Genomic DNA, 24,397 nt, shown 5'->3' with positions numbered 1-24,397 from the left:
GTTTAAGGCCAGAATATAACAAAAGATTGACCTCCCCTGAGCAAGAGGGAATTTCCTCAGCATATAGCTTTCAGACTTGAATTGTGACATCAGCTTTTTTTTGGGTCTCCAGCCTCTCGGCCCACTCTGCAGATTTTGGACTTGCCATCATTCATAATAGCATGAGTCAATTCCTTAAAATAAATAATTTTAAAATACATTTTATATATACATATATATACATTATATATATATACATATATATACATTATATATATATTATATATACATATATATAATTTGAATGTATATATTTGGATTAATATACCTTGTGTTGAAAATTTTTTAAATTAAATATATATGTTGTATTACAGTCTTTAGTTTCAAGCAACAGATTCTGACTCTGGCTAAGTTAGTTATGTTTTCCATGGGCCCACTGAGTAAACAAGACTTGGACTGTCAGAGGAGTTGTCTGACAGCCTCTACCTACTCATCCAGGGAGTCTCTAGAGGGGCATTTGATAAGCATTCACAGCAGGCACTACTGAGTCTAGGTTTCAGGCAACCAACCATGTAAACAATGTTTATGTAATTCTCTCAAACATAATCCAGTAACTCTGCTAAGTGCACTCAGATTGATATATTTAACCCAATCCAAAATTATTGACTCCCCCCTTCTTGTTCTATCTCTTTTAGAACAACATATTCTTTCTTCTTCCTCCTCTCCCTCCTTTCTTTCCTTCCTCTCATCAACACAAATTAACAAAATCTTGCTATTATTTTGGAATGTGAGTCTTCGATTCTTGGGTTTGATTTTATATTTGCCAACTTTGGGCTTGATGGGGGGAACTGACTCCAGGTAAAGATGTGGAGACAATGGGAGATGGTACAAGTGGCAGGAGAATTGCCTCCCTCCTTGCAGGGAAACAGTTGAGATAATCACAGCATCTTTAAACAAGTCAGGAGGACTCGCCTCAGATGGAGGAACAGGTAGTACTTCTGGAGAGAAGGTACAGGAGAATTTGTGAATTTGAAATACTCTGAGTCACTCAAATCTTCCTATAAGTCCTCATTCCAATTCTTGGGGTCCCATTCTTTCCTTTAAATTTTTTTATAGAGAACAGGCACGGATTGATGGCTGTGAATTCAACTGATACAATGAAGCAATCCAGAGAGTCACATTTTGAGTTTGGTTTTCTGGTATGTTATCCTACAAATACTTTTGATAAGAAATTGTATATCATAATCATAGATATTCCATTGTTTTCTGTGAGCTGAAATTTTAATAAATTGAGGATTTAATTTCTTTTCTTTAAGCTATTCAGAATAATTAGAAGCAAGCAGCTTATCGTACAGCCCTTAAATTCCTCACAACATTCATGTTTTTTCTGAGGTAGCAGGCACTTGGTCACACAAAGTCTTGCCTTTAATGGGCCCTTTACTCCATGAGGCTGTAGGTGTTAATTGTATTAATTAGCTCTATTGTCACTGTGGGTGTGCCATGTGATGCCAGAATCTATCTCTTAGTAGTAGGTAGATTTTAGGCCCCACCAGCCTCAACCAGTTCAGAGAACCCATTCCAGCATTACTCTATTTCCCTGAGGTTATGTATCATTGACCTACTTCTAAAACCAATTTCTGTATCTAGAGTTCTTACCCAGAAGAAGAAAAAGTTGTCTTGGTTGATTAAGCATAAATTATACTTTACATTAAGATATTAAGAAGCTCATGGAATTGCCCTAACCGGTTTGGCTTAGTGGATAGAGCGTCGGCCTGCGGATTGAGGGGTCCCAGGTTCGATTCTGGTCAAGGGCGTGTACCTCAGTTGCGGACACATCCCCTGTGGGGAGTGTGCAGGAGGCAGCTGATCGATGTTTCTCTCTCATCGGTGTTTCTAACTCTCTATCCCTCTCCTGTCCTCTGTTAAAAAATCAATAAAATATATTTTTTTAAAAAGAAGCTCATGGAATTGTAGGGATAATGAGGCTAAGCTTCTAAGAAAATATCCCCAAGCACACATTAGAACTGATCTGATAAAGAAACATTCACAATAGCCCTCATCAAGTATTAATGCCAAGACCTTGACTTTCCTACAACCTTTGCTACTTCCCGGGACTCAACCTTATAGCCACTGACTTCTCTCAAAGCTGAATGCCTCTTGTGTTACTCTGGGTCCTCCTAGAAGAAGACACCGAGACGCAGTTACACATGCAAGGGTTTTACTAGGGGAAAACACCCAGGTGAGATGAAATAGAAGGTACTGGAATAGGAAAGGAGAGCCATCAAACCTTCAAACAAGTGTGACCCTAAATGGAGGGAAAAGAGAGGATAGGTGAGTAGAGGTGTGATAGACTGCTACAGTCTAAGGAAGTTTCTGGGAGGCCCTTCAGGGAGTTTTCCGGCTGAAGTTGGTCATCAGAAAATAGAAGTGCCTGCCTAGGTATTCCTGCCTCATTCATTGAGCAGCTGTGTAGAAAGTGTGGCCTCCATTCAAATGCCTCGATGGCTCTTAGGGGGCAGCAGCTGGTAAAGCATGCTCCCCATTGTTGGATGCACTCTCATGGTTGCCACACCTTTGCCACCTTGCCTTGCCAGCATGCAGACTCTCCTGCTCCAAGCTACCTGCTTCCAAATCTTAAGTGTCATCTGGTGGAATCTAATGAAGTTATAGGCCTTGCCTTTGTCTGCAAAGAAGGCTAGGAAGGGGGCATTGAATTAAAAGCTGCAAATTCCTCAAATATAGCAAGGGTGTTAAAAAATAAGTTGGGCAACAAGAGAACATGACAGATGAAAATCACAATACTGAAAATGACATTAATGAAAGACATGAAACTGGGTATACTTAGCTATTTTATTAACATTTAGTAAATTAGTCTTTAAAAAGCAAGCTTTGTGAATATCTTTAAGAAATAGAAGTAGGAAGACTGAGGACAACAATGACTAGGAGAAAGAAAAAGAGAAAAAAACAGAGGGCAGAGATGAAATAGGGAGAGAAGCAGGACGGAGAGGGAAGAAGTTAAAGGACATTTTGGCAGAAAAGAAGCTGGGGGAGGGGAGGGAGAACTGGGGAAGGAAAAAATGGAGAATATTCAAATCCAGGAGCTGACCTCCAGAGGCCACACTTTTAAACATTATAATCCATGATTACACAACTAATAAATGGCAGCTGGACTTGAACCCAGATCTCTAAACTCCTCATAAAATGCCCTCTGGACATTCAAACATACTAAAAGAACTTTTTGCAAATGAGTTTTTTCATTTGATTTGATGCATAGAAAATTATAAAAATCATGTACAAATGAGGATGGTAACCCATTACTTGAACCATGCAGTTTACTCCATCCAGTCAACTCAAAAAATACTGATTAGCTCTTTGATTCTGTATTTTGCTTTGCTTTTTGAGACCTTGCTCCTATCTGTCCTCCTTCCCAGAAAGGTTTGTTTCTTGTTAACCAGATATTCCCACAGTAGAGTACCTTTGTTTTTGTTTTGTTTTTACAGAATTTTCCAACTTTAATTGTAGGTAGGGGTAAGATGGCACCTTCGTTGGTGCTTTCATTTTCTTCTGTAAGTAAAATTCTGATAGAACTGTGTGATGTATAATTCATATAGAAGGTATTTGAATTACATAAAATACAAAATGGGGGTAAAGAATTAATTTTTTTCTGGTACAAATTCTTATTTTATTTAGGCAGGTATAATGATTTCAGATTATAATTACATTACTGTGCTAATCCTGAGAAAGTCAATTGGATTTTATATACTAGCTATAACAATCAGCACTATTTCATAGGTATATGATGCTGTTATGAATATTAATTTCCACTATCAACTGTTCCTGGATTGCCACCATTTATTCTCTATTCCTTTGACTCTAAAATAAAGGCTCTATAGCAAAATCTACTTATTGCTACCTGTGAAAAGCAATATTTTAAAATGTCTTTTAAAAAATATTTTGAATTTCTCTAATTCTACATTCTTATTTTTAATAAATGAATATTGTAGAAGAAGAATATTTTGGAGGGAATTCTGGTTTTACCTTTCTATTACTCATACAATTTCAGCCAGTCTTAATCCATACACATAGAATATATTATTTTCCAACTTTTCTTAATGAAGATTTTTTTAATTTTAGTGGATATAAGACTTTACACATAAAAGAAATAAATCAGAAAAGCCTGGATAATTAGGTAAATTTCAGAATAAAATAATTATGTTTAAAATTAATAGCTATGTCTAAGATCTACTTCAATAAGACCTGGTCAACAATACTTTGTGAGAACTCTTTACTGTATATTCCAAGTATGACCATACTCTTTTGGTTAAAAACTTTTTTGTCAAAAATATACTAAGAATTCTTAAAACTCAAACATAAGAAAACCAATAATCCAATAAAAAATTTGAGCAAAAGATGTGGACACTTCACCTGAGAATATATACCGATGGCACAGAAGCATATGGAAAGATCTCAACGTCATTTGTCATTAGGGAAACGCAAAATAAAACAGCAATGAGATACCACAACACCTATTAGAAGGCTAAAATCCAAAAAACTGGCATTAGTAAACAGTACTATACTGGCAAAAGATGTGAAGCAAAACACTAATTCATTGGTAATAGTGCTAAATGGTATAACAACTTTGGAAGACAGTTTGGCACTTTCTTACAAAGCTAAACATAGTCTTAACAAGCAATTAAGCAATTGTGCTCCATTTATTTACCCAGTTGAGTTAAAAACATATGTTCACACAACAACCTACACAGGAATATTTATAGCAATTTTATTCATAATTGCCAAAAACCTGAAAGCATTCAAGATACCCTTTAATGGTCAATGAATAAACAAATTGTGGTACATCCATACAGTGAAATATTATTCAGCAATAAAGAGAAATGAGCTGTCAAGCCACAGAAAATATGGAAAAAGCCTTAATAGCATAATGCTAAGTGAATAAAGCCAGCCTGAAAAGACTGATACCAATTACATGATATTTTGGAAAAGGTAGTAGAGAGACAACAAAAATCAGTGGTTATCAGGGGTTCAGTGGGGAGCAGAAAGAATGAATATGTGAGGGACAGAGGTTAGGGGATTTTTAGGGCGCTGAAACTATTCTCAAACTTACAGTTCCATGGGACCAGGAACACAAGCTCCCCTGGACTCCAGAGCCAGGCGTTCAAGAGGTATTTCCTAGGTTGCGGCGGCAAATACCTCAGGGCTCCAGGTGTATCTAACCTCTCCCTTCTGGGAGCAACTGCAAAGGCAGTGTGCGAAGATGGCCTTTGCCAGTCTTCGTCCTCAGAGAGAGTACGAGCAGACTTCTACAGTAGATATATGATATGTGTTAAATAGAAGCCTGCCCCTCAGGCTGATGCTTTAATATAAAGCAGGTGAGTCTGGATGTGATTGGCTACCTCTGAGCTGGGCCCTGGGGCAGGTGAATCCAATCTCAGGACCACTTTAAGAGCCATTTCTCAGGTTGCTTCAGTCTTGTGAGTTTTTCAAAACTAGGTGATTTGGGAGTTCATCTTCCAAGTGTATGTCTTAAAAGTTTGGGTGCCCTATGTGAGGTTCAAACTCTTTGCTCTGGAGGGAGAAGTTCTGGGTTTTGAGTTTCCTCCCCGTCATGGGTCTCCATGCTGGGGGGTGGAGTTTATGGCAAGATTGGTGGTGGTGGTGGTGGTGGGGGTTTCTCCTACTTGGCTGTGATTTTCTTCTTGTTTGTCCAATGTGCAGCTGTTACTCAGCCTTTATGTTTTCGTAAGAGGCAATTGTTCCATATGTAGCTGTAGATCAGTGTGTCCATGGGAGGAGGTGAGTTCAGGGTCTTCCTAAGTCACCATCTTGAAAATGCTTGTTTTCAAATGATCTCTCTGCATGTATGTTGACAAACATACATATGCCTGGGTGTTACTTGATTCATAGTGGAGCTTCAAACATTGTAAAATTCAAGTTTACATGTGTTTTCAAGCAACATATTCTAAATAAAGTTATTTTCAACCAGAAGAGGGAGCTCGTTTATTCCTCAGTCATTGGAGAGATATCTGTCGAGCATCTCCTCTGTGGCATTTTTTCTGTCCACAGACTCAGATATGAAGCACCTATGTGAAAGAAACTGCTGGATGCCGAATCCTCTGGTTGGGACAACTTGGCTGACTGCAAGGAGAACCCCAGAGCTAGAAAGAACCTTCAAAATTAGTACAAATTGGGTCAAGATGGCCAAGCTTTATACTCCTACATTAATCAATTATCAGGTGGTGGTGGCGCAGAGACGGGAGATAATGTTGGCAATGGCACTCTCTGCAGTTGAGGCAATTGTGCTAGCATGTCAAACTCACGGCTCGAGGGCTGCGAGTTTGACATGTTTGGAGGCTATAATATATTTAATCAGTATTTCTGAATGTTGATTTTTTAAAAAATATATTTTATTGATTTTTTTACAGAGAGGAAGGGAGAGAGATAGAGAGTTAGAAACATCGACCAGCTGCCTCCTGCACATCTCCTACTGGGGATGTGCCTGCAACCCAGGTACATGCCCTTGACCGGAATCGAACCTGGGACCTTTCAGTCCGCAGGCTGATGTTCTATCCATTGAGCCAAACCGGTTTCAGCTGAATGTTGATTTTGAAGCTCACAGAAATAGCTGGGCTCGCCCTAACCGGTTTGGCTCAGTATATAGAGCGTCAGCCTGCGGACTCAAGGGTCCCAGGTTCGATTCCGGTCAAGGGCATGTGCCTGGGTTGCGGGCACATGTCCAGTGGGGAGTGTGCAGGAGGCAGCTGATCTATGTTTCTCTGTCCCTCTCCCTTCCTCTCTGTAAAAATTCAATAAAATATATTTTTTTAAAAAGAAAGAAATAGCTGGGCTCTGAAAGAAAGGAGGCATGTAATGTGTGAAAAACTAAAGGCGCCCAGTGCTCTTGGGTTAGTCTCCCGAGGAGGAAAATGCTAGTCCAGCACATTTTTGTAAATTCTTTGGAAAAAAGACTTAACTCTGTAAGTTCCCAGATGATAGCTTGGTGTTTCTGTTGCAGTAGGTGAACACCTACTAATAAACATTAGTTGAATCGTATTTCCTTTTCTGGGTGATCTGTTAAAAGAGGTGTAAACCCTGCCCAAAATAGTAGGGTATTATTACAAGGCTCCATGTCCTAATAGTAGTCATGCCAGGGAAGTGTGAATGATTAAAGTTGGCTGAGAGAAGATGCCAGGCCATATGGACTTGTACCTGGAAGAGGACCCCATGAGCTGAATCTAAGGGCTTGAGATTCCTAAGGCAGACTGATTCCAGGCATGAAGTTTTGATAAACAGTGATGTGAAAAGAGCCCTAATCCAGGAAAAATGATGTGATTAGTTGTGGGGCGCGGTTACGGTGTTTTGGCTAGGATCAAGCTTCGGACTAATGAAAGGACAGGGTCCTCTCATTGCCACGTGCAAGTCCCAGCTGGAGGGCAGGGCCCTCCCAGCACAATCATAGCCAACGGCTGTGGTTGTAAGCTTGAACCTATGGTCCAAACACGTAGCCCCATGTGCCTTGTGATAGAGTTCGGGTGCATGTAGTTAAGTGAGGTTGAAACTCACGAGAATGCTGTAAACAACGTGATCACACCCCTACTTTGCCTCGTGGCATCTGCTATAAAATAAAGACATGGCTTGTGGGCGCTGTCGTTGTCTCCTCATCAGGGAGGCAGCGTCCTACCGAGACCCAGCTATTATTCTCTTGTCTGTCTTTCCTTAATCCTTTCACCCCCCACTCAGGATCACCCTTGGTCATGCTGGCGTGGCACAATTAGTCATTAGGGAACTGTCACAAGTTGGGCTTCTTGGGGAACAGAATCTGAGTTTGGCTCAGTGAATAGAGCATCGGCCTGCGAACGGAAGGGTCCTGGGTTTGATTCTAGTCAAGGGTACATGCCTGGGTTGTGGGTTTGATCCCCAATGCAGGGTGTGCAGGAGATAGCCAATCAATGATTCTCTCTCATCAATGATGTTTCTATCTCTCTTTCCCTCTCCCTTCCTTTCTGAAATCAGTAAAAATATATAGTTTTTAAAATCTTTGAAATCAATATGTGTGGAAGGTAGAGGAAGGAAGCAGGACTAGAAGGAAAACATAGTGGAGCTGCAATCAGCCCAATGACAGCCTTGGCTGACCTCAAGGAGAACCCTAGAGCTGGAAAGGACCATCAAAGTTAACTTTCCCAGCAACTGGGGCAGCAAATCCTTCACGGAGGAGGGACCTGGGCCGGGCATCACAGTGTCTACCACAGTAAATGATCTGTGCCATTTGGAAACATTTCTTCATTTATATTCTTAAAGCAGTTCTGCCAGGATTCTAGCTGATTACTGTTCCTGGAGGAACTTGGCAGAGAAGATTAGTGGGTTGAATTATGCCCCTGCCACTCCAGTTGGTCTTAAAGCTGTAACCAATTCTCATCATTTCTCTCCCCCATTGTCCATTCTGGATTCTCCTCACCCTCAGCTAGCACATACCTGAAGGGTCAGACCTTAGTCACCATGATTTACTCAGGACAAGGGTACTATACTTCTTTTCCATCCACCATAAAGATTGGGCATGGAAGTACCAAGTGATGCCCCAGTGACTCACCTAAGTGTCAAATAAATTCTTTCCTGCTCCCATTGTTCAACCCTGCCACTTCTCAATGATCAGGGTCAATTATCACTGTCAGAATGATGACTCCCCTTCTTACCCACTGGTCCCTTGGCGCAGGACCCTAAAGTGCCACAGCAGGTGTAGTTTAAAATTCCTTTTTTTTTTTTTTTTTTAATCAGGATCCATAAACCTGCAGTGATCAGAGTTTCATGAATGGGAAAAACCACTCCTCACATGGGAAGCAATGGGAGTCACTTGGGAGTGACAGTAAGCAGGGCCACTCCTGCTTTCACCTTTTGGTTTTTGGACCCATCCATTCTTCCTACTAGGAATACAGAACTTTATTAAGTTTTTTTATTCAGAGTGTATATTGTGTCCTTACATTCTTGTAAAGTATTGTCTCCAAGTTTATACATAAGTTATGCCTTTAACAGGATCTTTCACTGTCCTGTCAAACTGAATCATGTTCCCTTGCATGAACAGACCACATTTTGCTTATCCCTTCATCATCAGCTGATAGACAGTTGAGTTGTTTCTTTTAGCTATGATGAATAATGCTACTGTGAACATTCATGTGCATGTTTTGTGTGGGCATGTTTTCAGTGCTTTTGGATAACGAAGAATGATAGGAGTAATGGATCCTGCAGTCAAAGACCTAGTCCCACTCCTCCTATTCTATAAAGTGAGTCCCCTGATGTGAGATGATATTATGTGGGATCCTATGACCATGGATCAAACATTCTGCAAGCCCTTGCATAGTAGTTCTGGCTGAGGCCTTGCCAGGAGGAAAGGCAAAACCTCTGAGAGACTATGCATAGATTTCTGTCAGAATGAATTGCTGGCTTTTCGAGAGTGGAAGAATTCCGATGTGGTCAACTTGCCATCAGGTGATAGGTGGGCTCTTCAAAAAATAATCACATAATGGGATCTCATTGTTGGTTTCAGTTGATAGCAGATTCGATATTCAGCAACAGCAGCAGCAGCAGCAACTAGATCAGTCTTGTAAGTGGGAGCCATGCTGCTAGGCCCATTGGCCATTTTACTTATGGGCCTTCCTATTCAAACCATATTTTTGCTTAACTTCTAAGATATAAGGATTTCCTGATTTTTCTCCCAACTCCCTGTCTACTCCTTCTCAAGTAATTTTTCCTGATTGATTTTCTTCAGCTTAACTTTTAAACATTATTGACACCCAACTTTCTGCTCTCTGTTGTCTTTTCTTCTCTAGTCACATATTCTCCCTGGGTGAACTCATCCATTGACAAGGTTTTTTAAATCAATTCTGAGCTGTTTCTTGCTTTCAGAGTGACCACAATCCTGAACTCTTGTTTATATTTTAGAAAGAGAACTCTTGAGACATTATGGAAGATAGGTTTACCTAACCACACACCTTTATTTTTTCCCCCCCAGTAAATATTCATTGAGTTCCTATTACCCAATTGGAAGTGGCATGGGGTGGGGGTGGGGGGTGAGGATTGAAAGCAGAGAGACCAGAATTCAGGCAGGTGGTGAATGAAGCCATGGATAAGAATGGATAAGATCGCCAAAACCGGTTTGGCTCAGTGGTTAGAGCGTCGGCCTGTGGACTGAAAGGTCCCAGGTTCGATTCCGGTCAAGGGCATGTACCTGGGTTGCGGGCACATCCCCAGTAGATGTGCAGGAGGCAGCTGGTCGATGTTTCTCTCTCATCGATGTTTCTAATTCTCTATCTCTCTATCCCTTCCTCTCTGTAAAAAATCAATAAAATATATTAAAAAAAAAAAAGAATGGATAAGATCATGTAGAGTCTATATGTAAGGGTAAGACAAGGCAAGCAAGAATCAAACCCTAGAATTTATCAACATTTAATAGACGGGTAGAACATGCACTACTGAACTGGGATGAATTGAAGAGAGGTCAAAATCAGCAGGAAGGTCTCCAAAAAACCTTCATATCTCTTTTATGTACCTTGCTTTCCCCCTTCCTCTTATAACCTTTGGTCAGGCATCCCAGTCTCTCAAGCTGGAAACCTGAAAGTCAATATCTCACTCTCATCCTTATCTTCTGCATTTAATTGGTAACTAAGTCCTATTATTTTTCCTGTGACACATCTTTAGTCCAAAGACCCCCCATCTTTGTTTAGTCTTGTGTCACTTCTCACCTAGAGGTGACATTAGCCTCCTATTGTCTTGGGCCAACTCATGGAACTAAAGAAAATCTAGTATGTGCAGCCTGTGAGAAACATATGGGAGGTCTTGAGGTTGTGCCAAAAGGGTGTTTGTAACCAAGCATTACTCTGTGAGATTTCCTGAATAATGAGTGATCTTAATTAGAATCCAAACAGTGGATCAAAAGGTCATGAGTCAGGAAAAAAGTCATTTGACATAATAGGTGAGAGAAGCTAGACTGAAACCAGGAAAACGCACATACCACTTGTTTCCTGAAATCTTCCTCTCAACTGTGTTTTCATTTTCTACAGGAGTGAGAGCCAGATTTTAAAGAAGCTGAGTTGAGTGAGATGCTAATGAATTTCTTAGCTGCTAGTCTGCCCCTCTTCAAACCTGGTACATGTGAGGTATCAAGTAACTTTCTCCACACTGCTATAAGAGTAGTCTTTCTAAACAATGAATTTTATTTTATCATTCTCTGACTTAAAATATTTCAATGACTCCTATTGCCTATAGCAGGAGTTCTTAACCTAAAGGTAGTTGGTGAGAAATGGGAGAAGCGAATCTATGTCATGTTGAATTTTCTTGCAGAATGGTATGTGTTTCCTAAGGCTAAGAATCACTGGCCAATTGGACAAAATGTAAACTCCATATGACAAGACAATAGGAGGCTAATGTCACCTCTAGGTGAGAAGTGACACAGGACTAAACAAAGATGTTTCTTGTCTCCTTACCTTTAGTTAATTTTTTTCTAATCGTGTCTAATTTATCAATCACTATTCTCACTAAATTAACTAATTGCTGCTCCCAAACATTCATGTATAATAATCCATGCCTTTGCACAGGCGCTTCACTTTTCTGGAACACTCTTATCTGCCTGTGAGATTTCTAATCATCTCTCATGACTCAACTCAAACGTCAAATACTCTCTGAAGCTTTCTCTTGACCTGTGGCAGAGTTAGAATCTCTTAGCATTTGGAAATATTTCCATGCCTAAACTTAATACACATGTATTTGTAAATCTCTTCTTGCCTAAACTTTGGGCTTCTTGATGGTGGAGACTATGTCTCCTTCATATTCATATCCTCAGCACCTCTACCCTGGTGTCTTAATGAATGTTTGAGGAATGAAACATTCCCCATGTTTTCAGGGGGGGTGGAATCTTGCAATTACATTGAGCTACGTGCAGTGATATTGTCACAGCTCCTGGATGAGGCATCAATTCAACAGAAATGAAACTACTTGAAAGTACTTTGTACCATGAGCCTCTTTAATATGATTGGAATTATAAAGAGCATCATTTTTCACTTCTCTTCTTTGTACATAATTAATATTTCTATTTGAACCAAAAATGTTAGATTTTTAATCAACTCATTAGGCTGCCAGCAGTTTAAACTCTAGCTACTTCTCTTTTTTGAAACCACAACCATAACTATCATTTTATCATCAGTAATGTTCATCTAGCTCCTCCTGGACGTACCAACAGGTAACAATTATCCTTGGATACAACTGAGTACTGGTTTTGATATTGCAGGGTGGGGCAAAAGTAGGTTTACAGTTGTTCTCTTGGAAAATAATACAATAATTAATAAATAATATAATAATAAACTCTGGGTTTCACGTACTCACAACTGTAAGCCTACTTTTTTTTAATATTTTTATATCTGGTTAAGGTATTACAAATGTGTCCTCATCCCCCCATTAACCTCCAACCTCTCCTTCCCCACTCATGTTCTCATCCCCCTGTTGTCCATGTCCATTGGTTTGGCTTATATGCATGCATACAAGTCCTTTGGTTGATCTCTTCCCCTTACCCCCACCCTCCCCTACTTTCCCTCTGGGGATTGATAGTCTGATCGCTGTTTCTCTGTCTTTGGATCTGTCCCTGTTCATCAGTCTATGTAGTTCTCTATAGTCCACAAATGAGTGAGATCACGTGGTATTTATCTTTCTCTGACTTGCTAATTTCACTTAAAGCCTACTTTTGCCTCACCCTTATTGGCTCAAGCCCAGGGTGAAAACTGGTCTCCATTATACTGAATATTAAATGAAAAGGGGAAAAGCTACATATGTGAAAAAACACCCTCACTCTAGCCTAGTAGATTGAAATCTTAATGCTTTTCTTTTCCTTTTTAAACTTGACTGTTAAAATCATTCTTACATCCAGACTAAAATATGATGTTAGTATTTAAAGATCACATCTATTTGTGGGTGATGAATAAAGCTTTCTTAAACAAAAGTCCATTTTAGTGTAATTTTCACACATGCTTAGAGTGAGTTCAGATCCTAAATATAAAATGCAAAGGAAAGGAGAAAAGAAAAGAGGAGAAGGAGGAAGGGAGACTGTTAGCAAGATTTGTGGGAAATTTAAAGTTCCTTGGACTTGTCTTATATTCTGAAAATCATTTTAAACATGTGATTGCACAAAAAGCTAAAGGTATGTTTTTTTTCCTTAAGTTCCTTTTATTGGTGTGGTAAGAATCAGAGAGATATTTCTGAATTTAAAAACAAAACAAAAACCACATAAAATTATGTATGCAATCAGTTATTCTTATCACGAGCCTTTATTAGAATCCGAGATGTCTACTTGGGCACCCATAAATCTGAACCAGATGCCTGAAGGCAGCTTCACCCAACGGCTTCTCCTGTTTATGACTGGTGAAGATTATATCTCTCCAACTAGTACCTTAATTCATACACATTTGTTTTCTACACGCTTTCATGGGTGAAGTTTTCTCATTTTTCCAAATTGTGAGGTAGTTAAGATTTTGGCTCAATGCTTATAAAAAATATTGACTACTTAGACAGCGAGCTACCTCACTTAAACATTTCATTAGATTTACACATGACCAAAAATGGATTCCAACTGTATTATGAGTCTGAAGAATCTTGTTTCCCCACTCAAAGCATTCTTTATTCCATTAACTTAAGACAAAAAATAGGGGTGTAAAAATCTGACTAGTTGGTGCACAAGAATTTAGTAGGCTTTCCCTTTGTGCCCTCCCTTCACTTCTGCAGATTCCAGGACCCAGACTGCTCTGTCCAGATTTGCTTTAATGCAGGTCCGTGCTTTCAGGATGACAGAATGTCTTCTCCTGTCACGGATGTGGCTATAGTCTTCAGCTTCGGCACCATCGTCTGACTGTTCTGACTTTATTAACCTTTTCTATCTGATGGCTGCTCTCATGGCTCTATTTGAGGTGCCTCTAAAAGAGACATATTTTGTGTTTCTCTAATTACAGAACTCTCTTGACAATGACAGTTACTGCCTGTAATTACTCATCCCAGTTTCCTCCGAATGTGAAAAATAAAAAAATTGTCAAGGCTGACAGACTAACATGTCAAAAATAGTTATTTCCTTAGGTGCAAAAATGTCTCCTATCCTGCCTCCCCTACTCTCCCTATTTGGTTTTCCCTATGCACCCTCCTCCTTCCTCCCAAAGGTCATCATTAATCATTCAAGAACAGACCCTACATACACATATTTCTCCCCTCTGTGCCCATAGCCCCAGAGACCCACAAAACACTGAATTGAATACGTGCATTTGAAGGCATTGTATACATTTCTGCAGTTATCCCATAATTCACTGCATTTTCCACCAAAGGATGAAAGTGAGAGGAGCATAATGAAAATTTACCAAGACATCAGTCTCCTAGACAAAGGATTTCAAGTCTGCTAGTCTTGTTAGTGCTCCTGTGAAAAACAATGAACACACTAATGAATTATCTGGAAGCATACTAAAGAGGTAAATAGACACAAATCTGTAGTGGTAATGAGACTTATCTCTGTGTGTGTGTTTTTTTAATTAATGAGAGAAGTATGCCTTTTCTATACAGAATGAAATCGTTAGGCAAGGATAAAATGACTTAAGAAAGAACACTGAAGCCATTGTATCATCACTTAACTCACATCTCTAATTTACATTTGTGCTCTGACACAGGAAAAAACTGAAATGTGACACTTCTGGATACTAGAAATATTTGCAATGACACATAGCAAAATTAACCATCTGCCTTTCTTGCACTTATTATTATTTTTTTACTTCCATATTCCTTCCCTGAGCCTCAGTTTTCTCAGGGGGAAAAAAAGGAGTTCATTAAAAAAAGAAAAGAAGAAAAAAAATAAATAAAAATGGAAAAAATATTTTTAAAAAAAGGAGTTCATTATGACGGCAAACCAAACTGTGAGTGTATGCACTAAGAAAAAGTGATTGATGCATTGATGTTTCTTCTCTATAAGGCCAATTAAGAATAGTGATAGCACATCTTAATTAGTAACTGTTACCATTTACATTGCATTATTCATCTCATGCCAGTCCACAAAAGTAGTGTGAGTCCAGATTCTGCATTCGTCACTATGTCAACTGCTGAAAATTTAATCAGACTGTGTGATCTGGGAGGAACCATAGAACACTGAGTATTAAGGATAGAAAACGCCTTAGAGCAGTGGTTCTCAAACTGTGGGTCACGACCATCAGAAAACACATATAGCATATCAGATATTTACATTACGATTCATAACAGTAGCATAATTACAGTTATGAAGTGGCAACAAAAATAATTTTATGGTTGGTGGTCACCACAACATGAGGAACTGTACTAAAGGGTCGCAGTATTAGGAAGGTTGAGAACCACTGCCTTAGAGATTACCTAGTCCAGCACTTATCCATGGTGGCTATGTGGCTATGCATCAGAATTACCTAAGGTGATTTAAAAATTATAAATGCCTGCCTAGGCCACATTCTTACAGATTTTGATCAGAAAACCTAACAGGGAGCTTAGGCATTTGTATGTTTTAAAACCCCACAGGGAACTCCTATGACCAATGAAGTTTGTGAGTTACCATCTGATCCACTTCTCTTATTCCAGAGGAAGAGAATACTGAGACCTATACAGCTTTTGAGATTTTCCAAGAGTCATATATATAATGTGTGACACTATTATGCCTAAATTCAGCTTTCTTACTCATCATTCCATGCTATTTTATAATGGCCAGGTTTCTTTTGGTTGCAAAGGGCAAAAATCTAATTTAACTACCTTAAGCCAAAAAGAAAGTCTATTGGCTCATGTAATGAAAAAGTTCAAGGGTAACATTGGGATGAGGGGCAATTTCTCTCTCTCCAAGTCTCTCCAATATGTCCACTGGTATCCTTAAAAGTGTTTTCTATCAATTTGGCAACTCCAGTAGAAAGAACAAGTTTTTCCTGGGAGCTCTAGAAAAACAGACAAAGAAACAACAACAGAAAGCACTTGATTAGACTGGCTTGTGCCACTTCCTTCTTCCTCTTCAGCCAAACACATTACCAGGGGATGGACAAGGCTGGTGGGTGGGGTAAACGCTATTCAAGAAGCATGGAATCAAAGTGGTTCTGTTGCTAGAAATATGGCTAGAGAAGGTATTAGACAAAAATAATGTCTAGTTTATTTATCTAACCCACTCTGAAATCTAATTCTTGGCTATAAACTTTTTAACCATGACCTACATTGATCAAAAATAACTTGATCCTAAGACCCCAACTTTTGTAAAACATACGTTTTACAAAACCACTGTTTTTGCAATGCACTAATAGTTTCCAAATTCTACTTCATTTTTTAAAAAATCCTTGTCCTGACTCACCAAAGTGTTTTTATGGCCACAATTGATTCTATTTTGAGAAGCAGTATGGTTGATTTCAATTTGTCAAATACTCAATGAGCAATTAATATTGCCCAGCCAAAAAGATAGGCATTCTGCAGAATTGAAATGACATATATGGCAGACTCTGATTATCTAAATGTGTAAATAATCAAGGAGAGGATGAATAACAGTGTGGCATAGAAAAAGGAGGCTAATCAGAGGGGAAAATAATGCAGCATCTCTCAGGAAGAGGCCTGAGGGAATGGGGATACTGAATCTAGCCAGAGATGATGCTGGGTGAGAACCATATAAACAGGTAAAATGGATGGCATCCCAAAGCCAGGAAGTGAAACACAAACCAAGGGTGAACAGAAGGTAATCCCAGGAGGCAGCCAAGAAAATGTGTGAGAAAACAGTCAGAAGCTGAGAGCCAAGACAATCGGCAAGATGCTGGAGGCAATGTGAGGTGAGAACCAGCAGCATGTGAAAGTTGGACAGCTTGTGCTAGAAACCTGCCAGTGGACCCCCAATGAGACAAAGGGGTCCAAGACCATGCTGCCACAGCTGGCGAGTAAATCAGCCTGTGAGAATTGCACCCCTCTTCCCCAGCCTCCTCATGAGAACTTGCATTATGGAGCAAACATTACTCTAGTACAGACGGTTGACAGGGATTTCCACAGGACAGACAGATTGCCAAGCCTCCGATGATAATGAAAGATTCTAAACAAAAAAAAATCCTGTGGCCAAAACCGGTTTGGCTCAGTGGATAGAGCGTCGGCCTGCGGACTGAAAGGTCCCGGGTTCGATTCCGGTCAAGGGCATGTACCTGGGTTGCGGGCACATCCCCTGTGGGAGATGTGCAGGAGGCAGCTGGTCGATGTTTCTCTCCCATCGATGTTTCTAACTATCTATCTCTCTCCCTTCCTCTCTGTAAAAAATCAATAAAATATTAAAAAAAAAAATCCTGTGGTGAGCTCTGTAAAACTCACAGTAATAGTATTATGTAAGGACACACTGAACATCTCCAAGACATTTTATATATGTCTGCCATATGGCAGACAACTTTATATTACACTTGTTTATTTATTTAAGTAAGCCTCTTTTATTCAGTGAAACATTTGAACTAGCTCATAGGAGTGTTTTCTTATATAATAAAGTCTTCACGTTATGGATGCTTTCTCAAACTGTGAAAATAGCCCCCAGATGTCTTTTCACGCTACAAAATAGCTGCAAGGAGGCCCACATATGTCAGTACCTTACCTCCTGATTTTCTTTTACTCTTGTCTGCACCTTTACCTCTTAGAGAACGTCCTCTTTGTGCAGCTCTGACCTCATGAAAAGAAATAAACCATTTCCTATTGAAGTGCCTTCCTATTTCATTTTCTTTACTGCTTTCCTTTTCCCAGCCACATCTTCTTTTTCATATAAAACTAAGATCTAATAAGCATGTGGCTGCTACTCAGCAAAATCCCTTGGTAAGTTGCAAGACCTGGATTTATGTTCCCCAAAAGGTCCCTTTCTGCTAATAAGCTTCAGGCTGGGTAACAGCGACTGCGCCCTCCGCTCTCCTCTTACCTTGCACCTCCATCTCAAGGACACAGAACAGAGCTTCAGCTTCCCCTTTAGTTCCCAATGTGTGAATAAAGGCCAGCTGAAAAGGGGGGAGTTACTGCTATGGCAAACTTATTGCTTCCTTGGCCAGCAGACTTACACACCAAATAGAGAGCCAGGGAGTCCCAGCCACGTGCTACCTCTCTTCATGGTTCATCGCTCCCTATCTACCCTCAGGAGAGACTAGACATTCAAATTAATCAATCTTGAGGGTGATCTGCTCTGATGTTGTACTAGCATTTCCCTATAGTTGAAATAAGTGACTTAAGGAGTCTTACTTGCAACAGTTGTTCTGTGTGTGAGTCAGTAAGATTAAAGTACACAAGTTCCACAATCATTTTTGTAAACCCTTGTGGGTTAGTCTTCTGGAATTCAGAATTTTTCAGATTTTATAAAGAAAATATGGTGCATGGGATATATATTATTTACCATCCCCAGCAAGTCTGGGACAATAACCTATTATTAAACATTAATTTCTCTCCAGCAAGACATATGACTATTCACACAAAATAAGACAAGTAATAACTATGAATAGCTTCTAGTCAGATCAATCTAGATACTGCTTCCAAATAATTACCCAAAAAACTTTCATTTTCCAGAGCTTTCTACATTTTTGAACTGTGGACCTATATGACAGACAGTAGCTAATAATGGGTTGGGTGCCAACTGCAGTGCCTGGTTATTTACTCAGGAGTGGCCAATCTCCTGCTGAGGATGTTGCATTTCTAGCACTGCAATCAGCAGTCTTCACTCATACTTTCCCCATTCTTGAGTCTGGGAAGTGCAAGGACCCATTCCTATGTGATGTTTGTTGCCCAATCAAGGTACTGAGTCTAGCTGACAATACACAAGGTTCTTTGACTTTAATGTGACAGGATAATTTGTTGAGATATTAATTTATATTATTTCTTAGTGCTTTCCCCAATCCCCTGGTTCTAAGGATGTTCTTTTGCCTCTGTGTTGACAATCTCCTTCTCTGGCATTTGTCCCCCCAAAGCCTGAAATCCTTGAGGAAATTATACAAGGAAGAAATGGAAAGTGAATTATTTGAGAGAGAGAGAGAGAGAGAGAGAGAGAGAGAGAAAGTTTTTTTCAAAGATATGGAAGAGTTTGGAGGTCAGCAGTCTCCACTGATTGGGGACCTGAGACTGGATTGGGAAAGTTGACAGAACTTGGGTGGGAAATTAGCTGCATGATCACTGTTATAGATTGAATGTTTGTGTCCCCTCCCCAAAATCATATGCTGAAGCCCTAACCCCTGATATAATGTATTTGGAGGTGGAGCTTTGAGGAAGTAATTAGGTTTAGGTGAGATCATGAAGGGGAGGCCCCATAGTGAGATTAGAATCCTTATAAGAAGAGAGACCAGAGCTCGTTCACTCTCTCTTTGCCATATGAGGACACAGCAAGAAAGGTAGCCATCTGTAAGCCTGGAAGGACTTCACCAGGAAACAGATTTGTGCTTGATCTTGGACTTTCCCACCTTCAGAACTGTGAGGAATGAAAGTCTATTGTTTAAGCCAGGGGTGGGGAACATCTGGCCCTTAGGACATATAAGGCCCAAGAAATCATTTGGTCTGGCCCTACCAGGCATTAGGGGTGAGTTAATTAAATGTTTGACCAAATATAGCAGGCTAATTTTTAAGTTGATAATTTTGTATGGCCCTCAAATGATGTTATAAAGATCTAAATACCCTTTGGCAGAAAAAAAGTTCCCCACTCCTGGTAAGCCACCCAGTCTATGGTATTTTGTTATAGCAACTCTAACAGACTAGGCAGTCACCTAGAATTAGCAAAAATTCACATACCCAACAAAATAGAAGATCCTTCAAAAGTCTACCAAAGACAATGGAAATATTAGTGATAACTAGGTTGGACTGGAAATGGGAAGTACCACCCATAATATTTTATAAGTTTCTGGAGTCCTTCATAGGATTGAGGTAAAGGGTACGGGCTTATAATATGATTGAGATTGTACTTTCTGTTGACCTGGTTATAGGAATTGGGACCAAAGTCATATTAAATTATATATTTTTTAAAAAATAAAGTAACAAGTTTATGCACCTGAGTGTATGGATTCATATTTGCCATCATTAATTTTCCAACATTTTTCTCTTACCTTTCTTATCTTGGCTGCTTTTTTAGATATAGTATTACCCTACTCCTGATTGCCAGAGATTGATTTATATTCTTTATATTTTACATGTTTAAACTTCTTCACATTTCTTCCTTACCACTCCATTTTATTCTCTTCTTTTCTTGATGAGAAAGAATCTCTTCGCAGAATATTTTGAAATGACCAAGAAGGAAAAGAATAAGCATTTGGGAGCTTGAGTGTGACCTTCTATAAAACAAACATCAAGACAAACAGGTAAATTATATTTGCTTCTCCCTGAGACCACTGACCTATTTGTATCTTCTCTTAGGTAAAGCTCTGGCTCCGACTCGGGTGTGGGAGCAGAGACTGACAGTGGGAATGCTTTGGACACTCAGTAGGTCTATCATCTTTGCTGCTGGGCTAACAGAGACTAGCAGTGGGCAAGTACAAGTACATGTGAAGTGCCTTGAACAAAGTCCTCCATGATTGCAACAATTCTCCATGACTGACTCCACTCAGGTTGTGTCATGTCTCTGAGAATAAACAAAGGTGAAGGATGAGCCTTAGGAGTTATATATCAAAGTGTTTAGGGACTAAGATGGGCTCCCCAAGATGTGGTAGAATGTTGCTTATGAAGAAGCACTAGTGGACTCTTCAGTTATCATTCCACATCGTGAGTGAGCCATAGTTGTGTGGCGGGGAGGTACTGTGAAAAAGGAGCAATACGTGGTTGAGGACTTGCCCGACTTGACAAATATCCATTTTCTTATTAAGCCTTTTCAGTATCCTCCCTCCCCATCCTCCAAGATCTTCCTGAAAGTGGCCCTGGGGATTTTGCCAGTGTTCCTGCCAAGTGACTGGAGGTGGGACAAAGTAGCTCAAAGTTCTCACACTTGTGTATATTTTTAAAGTGACAAGCCTGTGGTTGTTTTAAAGTCTTGCTTTTTTTTTTTTTTAAAGATTTATTGCTAGAAACTTATTGTTATTGCTTTGGTAAATAGTTTTTAAATTAAAATTTCATACGGTCTATTATCATTTTTTGCAAACAATGTTTTATATTTGTCTATGTTTAGCACTTCCTCACCATTGCTTCTTGCATTTCAGACCTTCCTTCTGATGTAATCTTCCTCCCTTTTACAACTTTGACATGTAACTTAAATGTTGATCTGTAGTAGCAAACTCTCTAAGTTTCTTACTTATCAAAATAAATTTATTTATTTTGTTCTCATTCTTTAAAGAAGATTTTTCTGGGCACATAATTTGAGATAGATATTTTCTCTCAGCTCTAGTAGATATTTTTCCTCTCCTGGTCCTCCTTGTTGAGTGGGTCTACTGCCAGTCTATTTGTGGTTTCCTGTTAGGGTTCTCTGACTTTCTCTTGGGCTATTTTTATAATCTTCTGTTTGTTTCTGCTTTTCTGCAGTGTGCTACGGTGAATAAAGGTAAATCCTGCTATATCACCTGGCAGGAGTAAAGAACAGGTTTCACTGGGGGACATTCATAAGCCAAGGGCACCAAGCAAGAACCTGAGTGTCCCAGTTCTTCCTCCACCCCAGGGATATCTATGCCACTAGGAGCCACACAACCCAGCTGCAGTGAAGAGTCACCCCGTCACCTCTCTCATTGATTGAGCAAGTCTGAGAATAATTGTCAGTGGAGCAACCACTGAGATTCCCTAGTTTCCCAGAAATGATGACTTCAATATCAGCTGTTTACAAGGTGTTTTCTGGGAAACCCAGCTTCCCAGCACCTTCGAGGTTTTGGAGCCAATAAGAAGTTGCAGGCTCTCCTAGCCCAAACTAGTTTATTGTCCAGGCAACAGAGAGATTCCTGGAATCTTGTTCAGGCAATTCAATTGCTGTACCATTTTTCCAGCCTCTAACCTCTAGTCCCCTCATATATCTGACCCTGGAAGAGTAAGAGCAGTTATTTGTCCCTCACTCCCACCCCCGCAGTTTTGGGGTTGAATGTGTCTAAATTTAACCAATTAGGGTTTGCCATTCCCCCAGAGGACAAGGTAGATTCAGAATCCAGGGATACATTTGTATTCTGACTCCACGAGCGACATCTAGGGGTAGAGAAGAGTAGCTGCAGAACTACCTGAAGCCATCTGGATATAGTCCTTCCAGCACCAGTTGAGATCCTCTTTCTCCAGTGACCAGGGCTTCTGCCAGGGTAGAGTAGCCGAGATTGTTCCCTGTCCATAAATGCATGCTTTTCTCTAGAGAAGATATCAATTTCCTTCTGTCCATAATAAGGTGGCATTATTGGCTTGTGACCACCTTTTCAGTCTCTCCTGTTTAATCCAGATGTTCCAAGTTTAGCTAATTGAAGCAAAATACTAGAAGAAAATTTAATAAATATATCAAAAGTCTTTAAAATCTATAGGCATTTTGACCTAATAATTCTGATTCTAGGATTTTCTTTTCTTTCTTTCTTTTTTATGTATAGGGTGTAATGTCACAGGAAGGCCATAGTATTCTGCCACCCGTGAGGAGTAAGCCCAAGTTGCTGTTGGATGTGTTATTGATTCTAGGATTTTAACCTAAGGAAATCTTTAAACACATGTCAAGATCTCTATATAAAGATATTCATAAAAATATCCATAAGAGCAAAAATTGGGAATGGGTGATTGGTTAAATAAATTATGGTGCATCCATACAATTGAATTACATGTAGCAGCTACTGAAAGGAATTTTAGGGATAAAATAAGCAGGTTTAGGAATAAAGAGGGCCATGGGGGAGGAATGCCTAGGTGAGGGCTGGGAGCCGCCAGAAGGCATACATTCACAGAGAGTAGAACGGTGCCACAGGATAAGGGGAGAGGAAGACATACATTCACAGAGGATAGAGAACAGTCACAGAGTGCGGGGATAAAGGAAGCATACCTTCACAGAGGACAGAGAAATGTTGACAAATGCTGGAAAAAGGGAAACATGTTCACAGAAGACAGAGGAATGTTGCAAGATAAGGGTGAGAGGAAAAAAGGGGCACCATGTGGGTTTGGGGCTTTAAAGCCGATATTCTGCAAAAAGGGTGACCAATTAGTAAAGCACAGAGTCATAAAATGGGGGAGGGGTCCAATTAGAAGGGACAAAGAACTACAGCCTTTATAAACCTTAGGAAAAAAAGGGGCTTAGTGGGTTATCCTCTTGGGAACCACTCCCTACGTGGGAGTCTGTATTTGCTTCCAATAAATTTCCACCCTTTGAATAACAAGTCCTTTTAGTTTGCAAATTTTATTCTTCAAACTTCACGAGACAAGAACCCACAAGGGAGAGATCCGCTCCCCGCACCCCACGCTTCATTACATTGTAGCTACTTTAAATTACAAGGCAGATCTATAGTTACTGAAATGAAAAGAAATGTTTGCAATATCTTGTAGGAAAATAACAGTCTACAGAACAGCGTAATGTATCAATATGTATTCCCTTTCTTGAACTGTTCTTAGTTTCATTGACATTCTCATCACTTCTAATTTTCATTCTCTCTCTCTTTCTCCTGTCTCAATCAATTCATCTGAATGTAATGTTTTTCAGATTTCCTTTTCCCCCTTACTTTTATTTATTTTTTATTTTTTAAAATATGTTTTATTGATTTTTTACAGAGAGGAAGGGAGAGGGTGAGGGATAGAGAGTTAGAAACATCGATGAGAGAGAAACATCGATTTAGCTACCTCTTGCACGCCCCCTTCTGGGGATGTGCCCACAACCCAGGTACATGCCCTTAACCGGATCAAACCTGGGACCCTTCAGTCCATAGGCCTACGCTCTATCCACTGAGCCAAACTGGTTAGGGCTCCCCCTTACTTTTAGAAGCATGGAACAGACTGATGAATCTCACTCAGAGTGAAGGCCCCCTATATTCCTCCTCAGGCTCCCTGGATGCTGAACTGGGGTTAAGCTGTAATATGGCACAGGATCTCTGGACATTAACTCTATATCTGGCCCTGATTTTCCATGGTGGAACAGACGGAGATGGAACATCCGATGGGGCATCTTTTTATTTTCTATCACAAATATTACCATTAGACCTCATCCTTCCTTGTGGGTCCCCAGAAATGCTTTTCCTCACGACACTGCAAAAACCCCACTTCCACTTCCACCAACAACACTAATAGAGTATGGGGTCCCAAGGAATCCTCAGAAACTTCAACCTTACTGGCCCAAGATTATTGGCTATTTGTTATGTAAGAACTAGAGGCCTGGCCGAAACTGGTTTGGCTCAGTGGATAGAGCGTCGGCCTGCAGACTGAAAGGTCCCAGGTTCGATTCCGGTCAAGGGCATGTACCTGGGTTGCGGGCACATCCCCAGTGGGGGGTGTGCAGGAGGCAGCT

This window comes from Myotis yumanensis, unplaced genomic scaffold, assembly GCF_028538775.1.
Source record: "Myotis yumanensis isolate MYYU_CA2020_CCGP unplaced genomic scaffold, mMyoYum1.0.hap1 SCAF_9, whole genome shotgun sequence".
Taxonomy (NCBI): Eukaryota; Metazoa; Chordata; class Mammalia; order Chiroptera; family Vespertilionidae; genus Myotis; species Myotis yumanensis.
Note: the sequence above shows the minus strand (reverse complement) of the source record.